Raw genomic sequence first — 15,367 nt, 5'->3', positions numbered from 1 at the left:
TATTGTATTGCTGAATCCCGTTTTCTTTCCACATCGAGAGCTATTCTGCTAACCCCCCCCCCAGCTCTCTCTCTCTCTCTCTCTCTCTCTCTCTCTCTCTCTCTCTCTCTCTCTCTCTCTCTCTCTCTCTCTCTCTCTCCCAATCTTGCGATATTTGGTGCTGGATCGTGGTGATATTCTACGTCGTATGATGATGATGATGATGATATTCAAAGCTGGATGATGATGATGATGATATTTGGCGTCGGATGATGCGATATTCCGTGACGGATGGGGGGGGGGGGGAATATCCAGGTGTCAGAAGACAGCGATGTTCAGTGATTTATCCCGGCGATATTCACTGTTTGGTCAGTCGGAATATTCATCCTTGAATAATGGTGATATTCAGTACTGTACATTGGTGATATTGGATGCCAGGTCATGGGGGGGGGGGGGGGGGGATATTCAGCAGCTATCAATAAGAGCGAGATGTACCATATTCATAGATACGACATTCGACCATCAGACTTACGTATGCGAAACTGTGCCATTGTACGACGGTCGGTGTGACGTCATCGTGCGCTGATGATCGTATTCGCCCACGCGACGCGCGCCGCCTCCCCCTCACTCCCTCCCGCGTGTCGGCCGATGGCCAGCGACGCAAGGCAGACGAACTCCTCTCGTGTGTTGTTCACGGGTTCTCGCTTACTTGAGAAGATGTAGCCTTAAAACTCCCAGTACTTGCCTTCCCTCCTCCTCCTCCTCCTCCTCCCACACACACACACAGACACACACACACACCACAACTTTACATGAAGGGGTTGAGGGAGGGTCGAGTTGGTGGCGTGCCTTCGAAGTCAGGTTTCGCTGAAAAGGCGGCGTGGAAGTCGATTATTATTATTATTATTATTATTATTATTATTATTATTATTATTATTATTATTATTATTGTTATTGTTATTATTATTAATATTACTGTTATTATTATTATTATCATTATTAGTTTCGGAAGATCATTGCTATACGTCATGATCAAGACTGAAAACCAACTCCACCCCACCTCCCCCCTCTTCCTCCTCCTCTTCAAACAGACGCCTGCAAAACGAGTCTCCTTGCTTGCCTGCCTCCAAGCAAGCAAGCACGCAAGCACCTGCCCCACTAGACCTGTGTTGGCACAGGTGTGTAGGGCACTGCATGTGCGACAGAGTGTCCGTGGACCTTAGCTTACCCTCGTGGAGGCTCAGGGCGAGGTTTTAGGGTGGGGGGACCGGGCTGGCTGGCTGGCTGGCTGGCCCTGCACGTGCGTGCGTCAGGCCAGCCCAGGGCTCTGCCACCCCCTCCTGGCTGCTCTGGGGTCGTCAGTATGCATGCCAGGGACACCGTCATCATTGCCTGGCCTCACTGCTGCCTGACGTGTCATGAATAATTCGAGCTGGGGGAGAATATGTATTTAGTGCGCGATGGTTAAGGGGTGTTAGGTGTGGGTGGGTGGAGGAGGGGGGAAAGAGCTGGTGAGAGGGGAAGGGCCTGTCCGTTGGTAAGGGGGAAGCTAGTGAGAGGGCGGGGGGGAGGATCTGTCTGTTGGTTTGGGGGAGACTGGTGAGAGATGGGGGGACCTGTCTGTTGGTTAGGGGGAGGAACTGTGTGTGGGTTACGGGGAGGCTAGTGAGGGAAGGAACTGTCTTTTGGTTAGGGGGAGAGCTGGTGAGGGGGAGTACCTGTCTGTTGGTTAGGGGGAGCTAGTAAGGGGGGGGAGGACCTGTCTGTTGGTGAGGGGGAGAGCTAGTGAGGGGGAGGCACTGTCTCTTGGTAAGGGGGAGGTTGTTGAAGGGGAGGGCCTACGTGATGGAGGGAGAGAGAGGATATAGGTGATAAAGTTTAAAGAACAAGAGGAAAGGGTGAAAGAGAGAGAGAGAGAAAAAAAGAAAAGGGTGGGACAGGATAGGGAAAGGTACAGGAGTATAAAAGGGACAGTTGAAATGCGACAGGGAAAAGGGGAAGAGATGTAGAGGCGCACACAGTGGAAAAGAGGAACGATTCGTCTTTTCCACGAGACGTTTGCAGATACTCTCTGTCTGTCTGTCTCTCTCTCTCTCTCTCTCTCTCTCTCTCTCTCTCTCTCTCTCTCTCTCTCTCTCTCTCTCTCTCTCTCTCTCTCTCTCTCTCTCTCTCTCTCTCTCCCCTAGACCGTCCTGTGGTAAAAAAAAGTACAGCTGATATACACCACGGCAGACCATCCTGTGATAAACCAGGACCTTACCCTAGACCATCCTGCATTAAACAAGCGTTATATATCGACTGCCTAACGCCGTCCTGTAATAAGCAGCACCGATATAACCCTTGCCTCTGATCATCCTGCGATAAAGAAGACGTGAGACACGTTGTTTGAAACCGTCCTGTGTAAAACATGGTTGATGGACGCAGTGTTCAGGGGAGAAGAACCACAAACTATATTTGACTTTATATATATATATATATATATATATATATATATATATATATATATATATATAAACCGACTAACAAACTAGATTGACTAACAAACGCACGAATTGACAAGCAAATTAACTAACAAACAGCTTGATTAACAAGGAGCTGAGCTAACAAGCGTGTTGATTGACATTAATTAACAAGCAGATTAACCATCAAGCAGATTAACTAACAAGCAGGTTAACGGTCAAGCAGATTAACTAACAAGCAAATTAGCTAACAAGCAGGTTAACTATCAAGCAGATTAACTAACAAGCAGGTTAACTAACAAGCAGACTAACTAACAAGCAGACTAACTAACAAGCAGACTAACTAACAACCTGATTGACAATGGGGTAAGCGCTTGTGAAGGAGAAATTACTCGATTTTTGAGGAGCGGTGATTTGTGCAGTTAAAAGCATTCAGCTGTATGTGTTAACCAGCCTCACCAAGAGGTATGGTTGACCATGACATATATGGGGTACAGTACACACACGCTTGAAAGGTATGGTCTGTGCCTAATTAACAACCCATATCCTCTTTACATGTCCGCATATACTTAAGCCACACACACACACACACACACACACACACACCGTGGTGTATTGGTTAACGTTACTGACCATGAGGAAATTACCGGGCCCCGTACGGGTTCGAATCCCGGGCGCGGCAGTCGGCTCGAATCCCGGGCGCGGCAGTCGGCCCACAGCCAGATCCCAGCCGTTCGTCATCCCCGCCCCCTTCCAAGTGGATACGTAGCTTACCATCCCCCTCTCCCTCCCGTCACACACACACATACACACACACACCACTAGTCAGCTCCAACAGTCTCATATGTTCGCCTTCCCCCCATCGATTCTCTCTCTCTCTCTCTCTCTCTCTCTCTCTCTCTCTCTCTCTCTCTCTCTCTCTCTCTCTCTCTCTTCTCTCCCCGACCATGAGAGAGAGAGAGAGAGAGAGAGAGAGAGAGAGAGAGAGAGAGAGAGAGAGAGAGAGAGAGAGAGAGACTCTCACAGATGCCCCAGAGTAAACAGGTGAGAGTACGCCTTTTTGGCCAGCAGGGAGGTTTGCCCACTGTGCGCACGACGGGTCACATACCCACATCTCGCGCGCAGCTAGGCCGTCGTGACGTCACCCGTGTTTACTGCCGTCAGCTGATCCGCTCACACGGCTGCTGCTTCGTTCATACGTTAACGTCTCGTTCGAGAGGGAAGACACACCAATATTGTGCCTGTGTGATTCTGAGAATTATACTTTCTCTCCTTTCGTCATAATCATAACGTAATGATGTTTAATTTCACTCTTCCCGTGTTTAGTTATTAATTGATTCAATTAGTCTCATGTAATTCATTATGATTATTATTCTTTTCAGTGTTTTCCGCGTATTCTTTGCCCCGTTCTCCTCAAAGGTATACCGTTAACGTAGGATGAAAACAGAATCAGCAGACTCGTATGATCACTTCGGGGTAATTGGCTACCAGCCATTTAACCTGGTCACCGTCATCATTTCCCCCCCCTCGCCTCGCCTCGCCGGTAAGATGTTCATTAACGCTCTGATGTAGACAGACGTCTGGGGCTTTGTTGTTGTTGTTGTTGTTGTTGTCGATTTCGCTGCAGGCGAGGATCCCAAGAACTGGCAGCGCTTGCGTGTCTGCGGCGATCGTCTGCAAACACGCGACGCTCGGCGAGGAGGAGGGAGTGAGGAGGTGGTAGAGGAGGAGGAGTGAGGAGGAGGAGGTGGAGGAGGAGGAGTGAGGAGGAGGAGGTGGAGGTGGAGGCCCGCCGCCCGCCACCACCCGCCTCACATCTTGGCAGCTTGTGTGGGTGTGGGATGTTTCCCTTCGCCACCAAACTCTAGAACTCGATAGACCTTCTCGTGTCATTCCCATGACACGGCAGCTACGAGCTGGTGCCTTTGCTTAATAAAGAAAGCAAAAGGTTTTCTATGGCGTCCACAATTATTTTAGAATTTTTTTTTCCATTTCTTCTTCGTTTTTTTATCTCTTTCTTTTGGCTCATTCTCTCTATATGTACAAACCATATATATATATATATATATATATATATATATATATATATATATATATATATATATATGGAAGCGGAAGTGAGTCACAGGGTGGGGGAGGTGGCGAAAGTTCTGTGAGCGTTGAAAATTGTGTGGAAGTCGAGAACATTATCTCGGAGAGCAAAAATGGGTATGTTTGAAGGAATAGTGGTTCCAACAATGATATATGGTTGCGAGGCGTGGACTATAGATAGAGTTGTGCGGAGGAGGGCGGATGTGTTGGAAATAAGATGTTTGAGGACAATGTGTGGTGTGAGGTGGTTTGATCGTGTATACACAGTAATGTAAGGGTAAGAGATATGTGTGGAAATAAAAAGAGTGTGATTGAGAGAGCAGAAGAGGGTGTTTTGAAATGGTTTGGGCACATGGAGAGAATGAGTGAGGAAAGATTGACCAAGAGGATATATGTGTCGGAGGTGGAGGGAACGAGGAGAAGAGGGAGACCAAATTGGAGGTGGAAAGATGGAGTGAAAAAGATTTTGTGTGATCGGAACATGCAGGAGGGTGAAAGGGGGGGAAGGAATAGAGTGAATTGGAGCGATGTGGTGTACCGGGGTCGACGTGCAGTCATTGGAGTGCACTAGGGCATGTGAAGCGTCTGAGGTAAACCATGGAAAGTTTTGTGGAACTTGGATATGGTAAGGGAACTGTGGTTTTGTTGCATTACACAAGACAGCTAGAGACTGAGTGTGAACGAATGTGGCCTTTGTTGTCTTTTCCTAGCGCTACCTCGCGCGCGCGGGGGGGCAGGGGGTGCCATTTCATGTGACGGCGTGGCGACGGGAATGGATGAACGCAGCAAGTATGAATTATGTACATGTGTATATATGTATATGTCTGTGTACGTATATTTATATATACGTTGAAATGTATAGGTATGTATATGTGCGCGTGTGGGCGTTTATGTATATACATGTGTATGTGGGTGTGTTCAATTAACGGACCAGTTGTAGTTTTGCCAAAATATTTTTACATTAAAATCAAATTACTTTTCGTGAAATATTACCTTTATATCAGTGATGTTAATGAAATATTTCTATATACAGACGAAAGTGCTCAGTCGATTAATCATTAGTAATATATATTTTTTTTTTATTATTATACTTTGTCGCTGTCTCCCGCGTTTGCGAGGTAGCGCAAGGAAACAGACGAAAGAAATGGCCCCCCCCCCATACACATGTATATACATACGTCCACACACGCAAATATACATACCTACACAGCTTTCCATGGTTTACCCCAGACGCTTCACATGCCCTGCTTCAATCCACTGACAGCACGTCAACCCCGGTATACCACATCGCTCCAATTCACTCTATTCCTTGCCCTCCTTTCACCCTCCTGCATGTTCAGGCCCCGATCACACAAAATCTTTTTCACTTCATCTTTCCACCTCCAATTTGGTCTCCCTCTTCTCCTTTTTCCCTCCACCTCCGACACATATATCCTCTTGGTCAATCTTTCCTCACTCATCCTCTCCATGTGCCCAAACCACTTCAAAACACCCTCTTCTGCTCTCTCAACCACGCTCTTTTTATTTCCACACATCTCTCTTACCCTTACGTTACTCACTCGATCAAACCACCTCACACCACACACTGTCCTCAAACATCTCATTTCCAGCACATCCATCCTCCTGCGCACAACTCTATCCATAGCCCACGCCTCGCAACCATACAACATTGTTGGAACCACCATTCCTTCAAACATACCCATTTTTGCTTTCCGAGATAATGTTCTCGATTTCCACACATTCTTCAAGGCTCCCAGAATTTTCGCCCCCTCCCCCACCCTATGATCCACTTCCGCTTCCATGGTTCCATCCGCTGCCAGATCCACTCCCAGATATCTAAAACACTTCACTTCCTCCAGTTTTTCTCCATTCAAACTCACCTCCCAATTGACTTGACCCTAAACCCTACTGTACCTAATAACCTTGCTCTTATTCACATTTACTCTTAACTTTCTTCTTCCACACACTTTACCAAACTCAGTCACCAGCTTCTGCAGTTTCTCACATGAATCAGCCACCAGCGCTGTATCATCAGCGAACAACAACTGACTCACTTCCCAAGCTCTCTCATCCCCAACAGACTTCATACTTGCCCCTCTTTCCAAAACTCTTGCATTTACCTCCCTAACAACCCCATCCGTAAACAAATTAAACAACCATGGAGACATCACACACCCCTGCCGCAAACCTACATTCACTGAGAACCAATCACTTTCCTCTCTTCCTACACGTACACATGCCTTACATCCTCGATAAAAACTTTTCACTGCTTCTAACAACTTTCCTCCCACACCATATATTCTTAATACCTTCCACAGAGCATCTCTATCAACTCTATCATATGCCTTCTCCAGATCCATAAATGCTACATACAAATCCATTTGCTTTTCTAAGTATATCTCACATACATTCTTCAAAGCAAACACCTGATCCACACATCCTCTACCACTTCTGAAACCACACTGCTCTTCCCCAATCTGATGCTCTGTACATGCCTTCACCCTCTCAATCAATACCCTCCCATATAATTTACCAGGAATACTCAACAAACTTATACCTCTGTAATTTGAGCACTCACTCTTATCCCCTTTGCCTTTGTACAATGGCACTATGCACGCATTCCGCCAATCCTCAGGCACCTCACCATGAGTCATACATACATTAAATAACCTTACCAACCAGTCAACAATACAGTCACCCCCTTTTTTAATAAATTCCACTGCAATACCATCCAAACCTGCTGCCTTGCCGGCTTTCATCTTCCGCAAAGCTTTCACTACCTCTTCTCTGTTTACCAAATCATTTTCCCTGACCCTCTCACTTTGCACACCACCTCGACCAAAACACCCTATATCTGCCACTCTATCATCAAACACATTCAACAAACCTTCAAAATACTCACTCCATCTCCTTCTCACATCACCACTACTTGTTATCACCTCCCCACTTGCGCCCTTCACCGAAGTTCCCATTTGCTCCCTTGTCTTACGCACTTTATTTACCTCCTTCCAGAACATCTTTTTATTCTCCCTAAAATTTAATGATACTCTCTCACCCCAACTCTCAGAGTGGGGTGCCTAAATGTGTGTGGATGTAACCAAGATGTGAAAAAAGGAGAGATAGGTAGTATGTTTGAGGAAAGGAACCTGGATGTTTTGGCTCTGAGTGAAACGAAGCTCAAGGGTAAAGGGGAAGAGTGGTTTGGGAATGTCTGGGGAGTAAAGTCAGGGGTTAGTGAGAGGACAAGAGCAAGGGAAGGAGTAGCAATACTCCTGAAACAGGAGTTGTGGGAGTATGTGATAGAGTGTAAGAAGGTAAATTCTCGATTAATATGGGTAAAACTGAAAGTTGATGGAGAGAGGTGGGTGATTATTGGTGCATATGCACCTGGGCATGAGAAGAAAGATCAAGAGGGGCAAGTGTTTTGGGAGCAGCTGAATGAGTGTGTTAGTGGTTTTGATGCACGAGACCGGGTCATAGTGATGGGTGATTTGAATGCAAAGGTGAGTAATGTGGCAGTTGAGGGAATAATTGGTATACATGGGGTGTTCAGTGTTGTAAATGGAAACGGTGAAGAGCTTGTAGATTTATGTGCTGAAAAAGGACTGATGATTGGGAATACCTGGTTTAAAAAGCGAGATATACATAAGTATACTTATGTAAGTAGGAGAGATGGCCAGAGAGCGTTATTGGATTACGTGTTAATTGACAGGCGTGCGAAAGAGAGACTTTTGGATGTTAATGTGCTGAGAGGTGCAACTGGAGGGATGTCTGATCATTATCTTGTGGAGGCTAAGGTGAAGATTTGTATGGGTTTTCAGAAAAGAAGAGTGAATGTTGGGGTGAAGAGGGTGGTGAGAGGAAGTGAGCTTGAGAAGGAGACCTGTGTGAGGAAGTACCAGGAGAGACTGAGTACAGAATGGAAAAAGGTGAGAACAATGGAAGTAAGGGGAGTGGGGGAGGAATGGGATGTATTTAGGGAATCAGTGATGGATTGCGCAAAAGATGCTTGTGGCATGAGAAGAGTGGGAGGTGGGTTGATTAGAAAGGGTAGTGAGTGGTGGGATGAAGAAGTAAGAGTATTAGTGAAAGAGAAGAGAGAGGCATTTGGACGATTTTTGCAGGGAAAAAATGCAATTGAGTGGGAGATGTATAAAAGAAAGAGACAGGAGGTCAAGAGAAAGGTGCAAGAGGTGAAAAAAAAGTAATATATATATATATATATATATATATATATATATATATATATATATATATATATATATATATATATATATATCCCTGGGGATAGGGGAGAAATAATACTTCCCACGTATTCCCTGCGTGTCGTAGAAGGCGACTATAAGGGGAGGGAGCGGGGGGCTGGAAATCTTGATCACGCGCAAAATTGTGATCCTTTCCAATATATATATATATATATATATATATATATATATATATATATATATATATATATATATATATATATATATATATGTGTGTGTGTGTGTGTGTGTGTGTGTGTTAGTAGAACTGATAATTACCTTCTGAAAACTGGAAAAAAAAAAATGTTTGCATGATACTTCTCATTGAGGGAAAGTCCCTCTTCCACATGACGGATGGAACGGATAACAATTCATTCCTATTCCCAATTTTAATCATCAAATTGTCAATTAAACTAATGAACTGCACGTTTGCCCACCCGTAATATTATACACACGATTGTGAAAGTCGTTCTCGTGCTGTGTGCGAAAACGCTTCCTGCATATCTCTTCATATGTCACTACTTAATTGTGTGACGGTGTGGATATCATGTGAAAATGATTATGTGACAATGTGGATGTAATGTGATGATTATGTGACGATGTGGATGTAATGTGATGATTATGTGACAGTGTGGATGTAATGTGATGATTATGTGACAGTGTGGATGTAATGTGATAACGATTATGTGACGATGTGGATGTAATGTGATGATTATGTGACAATGTGGATGTAATGTGATGATTATGTGACAGTGTGGATGTAATGTGATAATGATTATGTGACTGTGGATGTAATGTGATGATTATGTGACTGTGGATGTAATGTGATGATTATGTGACAATGTGGATGTAATGTGATGATGATTATGTGACAGTGTGGATGATTATGTGACAGTGTGGTTGTAATGTGATGATGATTATGTATGATTATTTGACAGTGTGGTTGTAATGTGATGATGATTATGTGGCAATGTGGATGTAATGTGATGATGATTATGTGACAGTGTGGATGTAATGTGATGATTATGTGACGATGTGGATGTGATGTGATGATTATATGACAATGTGCATGTGATATGATGATTATGTGACGATGCGGATGTAATGTGATGATTATGTGATAATGTGGATGTAATGTGATGATTATGTGACAATGGGGATGTAATGTGATTATGTGACAGTGTGGATGTAATGTGATGATTATGTGACGATGTGGATGTAATGTGATGATTATGTGACAATGTGGATATAATGTGATGATGATTATGTGACGATGTGGATGTAATGTGATGATTATGTGACAATGTGGATGTAATGTGATGATAATTATGTGACAATGTGGATGTAATGGGATGATGATTATGTGACAGTGTGGATGTAATGTGATAATGATTATGTGACAGTGTGGATGTAATGTTATGATGATTATATGACAATGTGGATGTAATGTGATGATGATTATGTGACTGTGGATGTAATGTAATGATTATGTGACAATGTGGATGTAATGGGATGATGATTATGTGACAGTGTGGATGTAATGTGATAATGATTATGTGACAGTGTGGATGTAATGTTATGATGATTATATGACAATGTGGATGTAATGTGATGATGATTATGTGACTGTGGATGTAATGTGATGATGATTATGTGACAATGTGGATGTAATGTTATGATGATTATGTGACAATGTGGATGTAATGTTATGATGATTATGTGACAATGTGGATGTAATGTGATGATGATTATGTGACAATGTGGATGTAATGTGATAATGATTACGTGACTGTGGATGTAATGTGATGATTATGTGACATTGTGGATGTAATGTGATTATGTGACAATGTGGATGTAATGTGATGATTATGTGACAATGTGGATGTAATGTGATGATTATGTGACAATGTGGATGTAATGTGATGATTATGTGACTGTTGATGTAATGTGATGATTATGTGACAATGTGGATGTAATATGATGATGATTATGTGACAATGTGGATGATTATGTGATGATGATTATGTGGCAATGTGGATGTAATGTGATGATGATTATGTGACAGTGTGGATGTAATGTGATGATTATGTGACGATGTGGATGTGATGTGATGATTATGTGACAATGTGCATGTGATCTCATGATGATTATGTGACGATGCGGATGTAATGTGATGATGATTATATGACAATGTGGATATAATGTGATGATGATTATGTGACGATGTGGATGTAATGCGATGATTATGTGACAATGTGGATGTGATGATGATTGTGTGACAATGTGGATGTAATGTGATGATTATGTGACTGTGGATGTAAAGTGGTGATGATTATGTGAGTGTGGATGTAATGTGATGATGATTATGTGACAATGTGGATATAATGTGATTATGTGACTGTGGATGTAATGTGATGATGATTATGTGACAATGTGGATGTAATGTGATGATGATTATTTGACAATGTGGATGTAATGTGATGATTATGTGACAATGTGGATGTAATGTGATGATGATTATGTGACAATGTGGATGTAATGTGATGATGATTATGTGACAATGTGGATGTAATGTGATGATGATTATGTGACAATGTGGATGTAATGTGATGATAATGTGACAATGTGGATATAATGTGATAATTATGTGACAATGTGGATGTAATGTGATGTGATGATTATGTGACAATGTGGATGTAATGTGATGATTATGTGACATTGTGGATGTAATGTGATGATGATTATGTGACTGTGGATATCATGTGATGATTATGTGACATTGTGGATGTAATGTGATGATTATGTGACAATGTGGATATAATGTGATTATTATGTGACAATGTGGATATAATGTGATGATTATGTGACTGTGGACGTAATGTGATGATGATTATGTGACAATGTGGATGTAATGTGATGATTATATGACAATGTGGATGTAATGTGATGATTATGTGACAATGTGGATGTAATGTGATGATTATGTGACAATGTGGATGCAATGTGATGATTATATGACAATGTGGATGTAATGTGATGATTATATGACAATGTGGATGTAATGTGATGATTATGTGACAATGTGGATGTAATGTGACGATTATATGACAATGTGGATGTAATGTTATGATGATTATAATCTATGGGAAATTGTTGTCATTGGAGAGTCTTCAGATTAAGTAAAGAGTAACGAGAGAATACACCTTACAGGTAACTAGATGATATTGTATGATTATATGATTATCACTGTAACTCTTTAACAAGATGGTCACTAAGGTTCTCTTATTTGTTCATCGCCCTAAATTGTTAGGATTTGTAGCGGTGTTTTGTTGTTGTTGTTGTTTTTTTTTTGTGTGTGTGTGTATTCATATTGTCTCTGTAATAGGTAACAATTGGGATGAAGATTTGTTTCACTTGAAATTGCTGCTCGGAAATGGGTTGAATTTTGGTGGAGGCCAACCTTGGCCTGCGTTTGTTGAGGCGAAATTGGTGGAAGCAGAGCACGGCGATGATGAAATATAAAGGATTACCCAGTTTGATACCACAGACAAAGTTACTCATTAATAAAGAAATTCATTCTTATATATGTGTTCTCAGAAACGTCAGAAAAAAAATCCTATCATGGTAATATATATATATATATATATATATATATATATATATATATATATATATATATATATATATATATATTATCCCTGGGGATAGGGGAGAAAGAATACTTCCCACGTATTCCCTACGTGTCGTAGAAGGCGACTAAAAGGGAAGGGAGCGGGGGGCTGGAAATCCTCCCCTCTCGTTTTTTTTTTTTTTTTCCAAAAGAAGGAACAGAGAATTCGGCCAGGTGAGGGTATTCCCTCAAAGGCCTAGTCCTCTGTTCTTAACGCTACCTCGCTAATGCGGGAAATGGCGAATAGTTTGAAAGAAGAAGAAGATATATATATGTATATATATAGGTATGTCTTGGACAATCACGTTTACCAAATGGCGTCGTAGCTTCGTCTCTTCGTTGTATATCAACTGACTTTTATTTCTCTCTTGTGTCTTCCATGATGATATGATTATTACACAAAAGTGCACTTGGGAGCTTATCGTGTTTCATTTCCCCAGTGCACTCATAGGAATATACTTGATTACGCACTAAATTGTGATCCTTTCCAACTGAAATATTCCTGCGAGAAATTATATAATACAATTAAGCTTTTTTTTTTATTTATTGATAGAAATGACACGTGACGCTGTATGATATCAAACATCACTTAGGTTAATTATTACATGATGAAGGGCGAGTACAGGAGCACATTATTGACAACGAGTATGTAGCATTCTAAGGTTGACCGACACCATCATGTTGGGGGAAGAACGTAACGTACACCAAGGTGTTATGTTGTACACACACACACACACACACACACACACACACACACACACACACACACACACACACACACTACCCCGCCATGTGCAGCCATATATCCCTCCCTCTCACTTCACTCCACTCTCCCATGCCTCTCTCTCTCTCTCTCTCTCTCTCTCTCTCTCTCTCTCTCTCTCTCTCTCTCTCTCTCTCTCTCTCTCTCTCTCTCTTTCTTCTTCTTCTTCTTCTTCTTCTTCTTCTTCTTCTTCTTCTTCCTCATCTTCTTCTTCTTCTTCTTCTTCTTCTTCTTCTTCTTCTTCTTTTTCTTTTTCTTTTTCTTCTTCTTCTTCTTCTTCTTCTTCTTCTTCTTCTTCTTCTTCTTCTTCTTCTTCTTCTTCTTCTTCTTCTTCTTCTCCTCCTCCTCCTCCTCCTCCTCCTCCTCCTCCTCCTCCTCCTCCTCCTCCTCCAAGAGAAACGCGAGCCCCTCCTGCCACACGAGCATCATGCACCTCCCCCCCGGAGCAAAGGGGAGGTTTACGACCCAAGTTAGGCAAGACAGGTCGTCAGGTCTGGCCTGATGCAAGGTCGATCCTGGCCAACACCTGAGACCCTGTTGTCGACCTTGTGTCGGGTACACAAAGGTGTGGGTGTACACAGAGGTGTGGGTGTACACAGAGGTGTGGGTGTACACAAAGGTGTGGGTGTACACAGAGGTGTGGGTGTACACAGAGGTGTGGATGTACACAGAGGTGTGGGTGTACACAAAGGTGTGGGTGGTACACAGAGGTGTGGGTGTACACAGAGGTGTGGGTGTACACAGAGGTGTGGATGTACACAGAGGTGTGGATGTACACAGTGGTGTGGGTGTACACAAGAGGTGTGGATGTACACAGAGGTGTGGGGTACACAGAGGTGTGGATGTACACAGAGGTGTGGGTGTACACAGAGGTGTGGGTGTACACAGAGGTGTGGATGTACACTGAGGTACGACCCTCGAGCACGACGGTACGACCCTTGAACACGACGACACGACAATTGGGCATGATGGCCTGACCTTTGACCTGACAGTTAATGTTCGGGTCAAAGGCCAGGGTGTGTCATTATACAATATCACTTCATATTTCCGGTCCTGTCCCTCTGATGTGTGAGTATGTCCATCGTCCATCGTCCAACTGAACCATTTTGTAACACACGAGTTTGGGTTAAACAGGTGACATTGAGTGTCTGGTTTTGGTTTGGTTAGACATGTGTGGGTTTCAGCCTCGCGCTGTGTGATGGTGAACATCGAAGAATCAGGAGTCATTTTCTTTTTTTTTTTTATTAAGGCGTTGGTAACAATATGCATAAGGCTGTGGTCAAAGATAGAACACCTGTGCACAAGGCTCTGGTCAAAGACAGAACACCTGTGTACAAGGCTGTAAGACAGAACTCCTGTGTATAAGGTTCTAAGACAGAGCACCTCTGTATAAGACTCTGGTCTAAGACAGAACATCTGTGTATAAGACTCTGGTCTAAGACAGAGCACCTCTGTATAAGACTCTGGTCTAAGACAGAACATCTGTGTATAAGACTCTGGTCTAAGACAGAACATCTGTGTATAAGACTCTGGTCTAAGACAGAACATCTGTGTATAAGACTCTGGTCTAAGACAGAACATCTGTGTATAAGACTCTGGTCTAAGACAGAACATCTGTGCATAAGGCTCTGGTCTAAGACAGAACATCTGTGTATAAGACTCTGGTCTAAGACAGAACATCTATGTATAAGACTCTGGTCTAAGACAGAACATCTGTGTATAAGACTCTGGTCTAAGACAGAACATCTGTGTATAAGACTCTGGTCTAAGACAGAGCAACTGTTTATAAGACTCTGGTCTAAGACAGAACATCTGTGTATAAGACTCTGGTCTAAGACAGACCATCTGTGTATAAGACTCTGGTCTAAGACAGAACATCTGTGAATAAGACTCTGGTCTAAACAGAGCACCTGTGTATAAGGCTGTGATCAAAGACAGAACACCTTTGTATAAGGCTCTAATTTTGGGGCATAACCTTTTGTATATAAGGTCCTTATACCAACTGGGGTTGTTATAGATAAGGCTGTGATCTAAGGCTAACCTTCTATATATATATAAGGCTCTGATCCAAAGCCAAGTTTCTGTACATAAGGTTGTCATGGAATACAAAGCCTCTGTGTATAAGGCTTTGATCCAAGACAGATCCTCTGTATATATTCTC

This window comes from Panulirus ornatus, chromosome 2, assembly GCF_036320965.1.
Source record: "Panulirus ornatus isolate Po-2019 chromosome 2, ASM3632096v1, whole genome shotgun sequence".
NCBI lineage: Eukaryota > Metazoa > Arthropoda > Malacostraca > Decapoda > Palinuridae > Panulirus > Panulirus ornatus.
Note: the sequence above shows the minus strand (reverse complement) of the source record.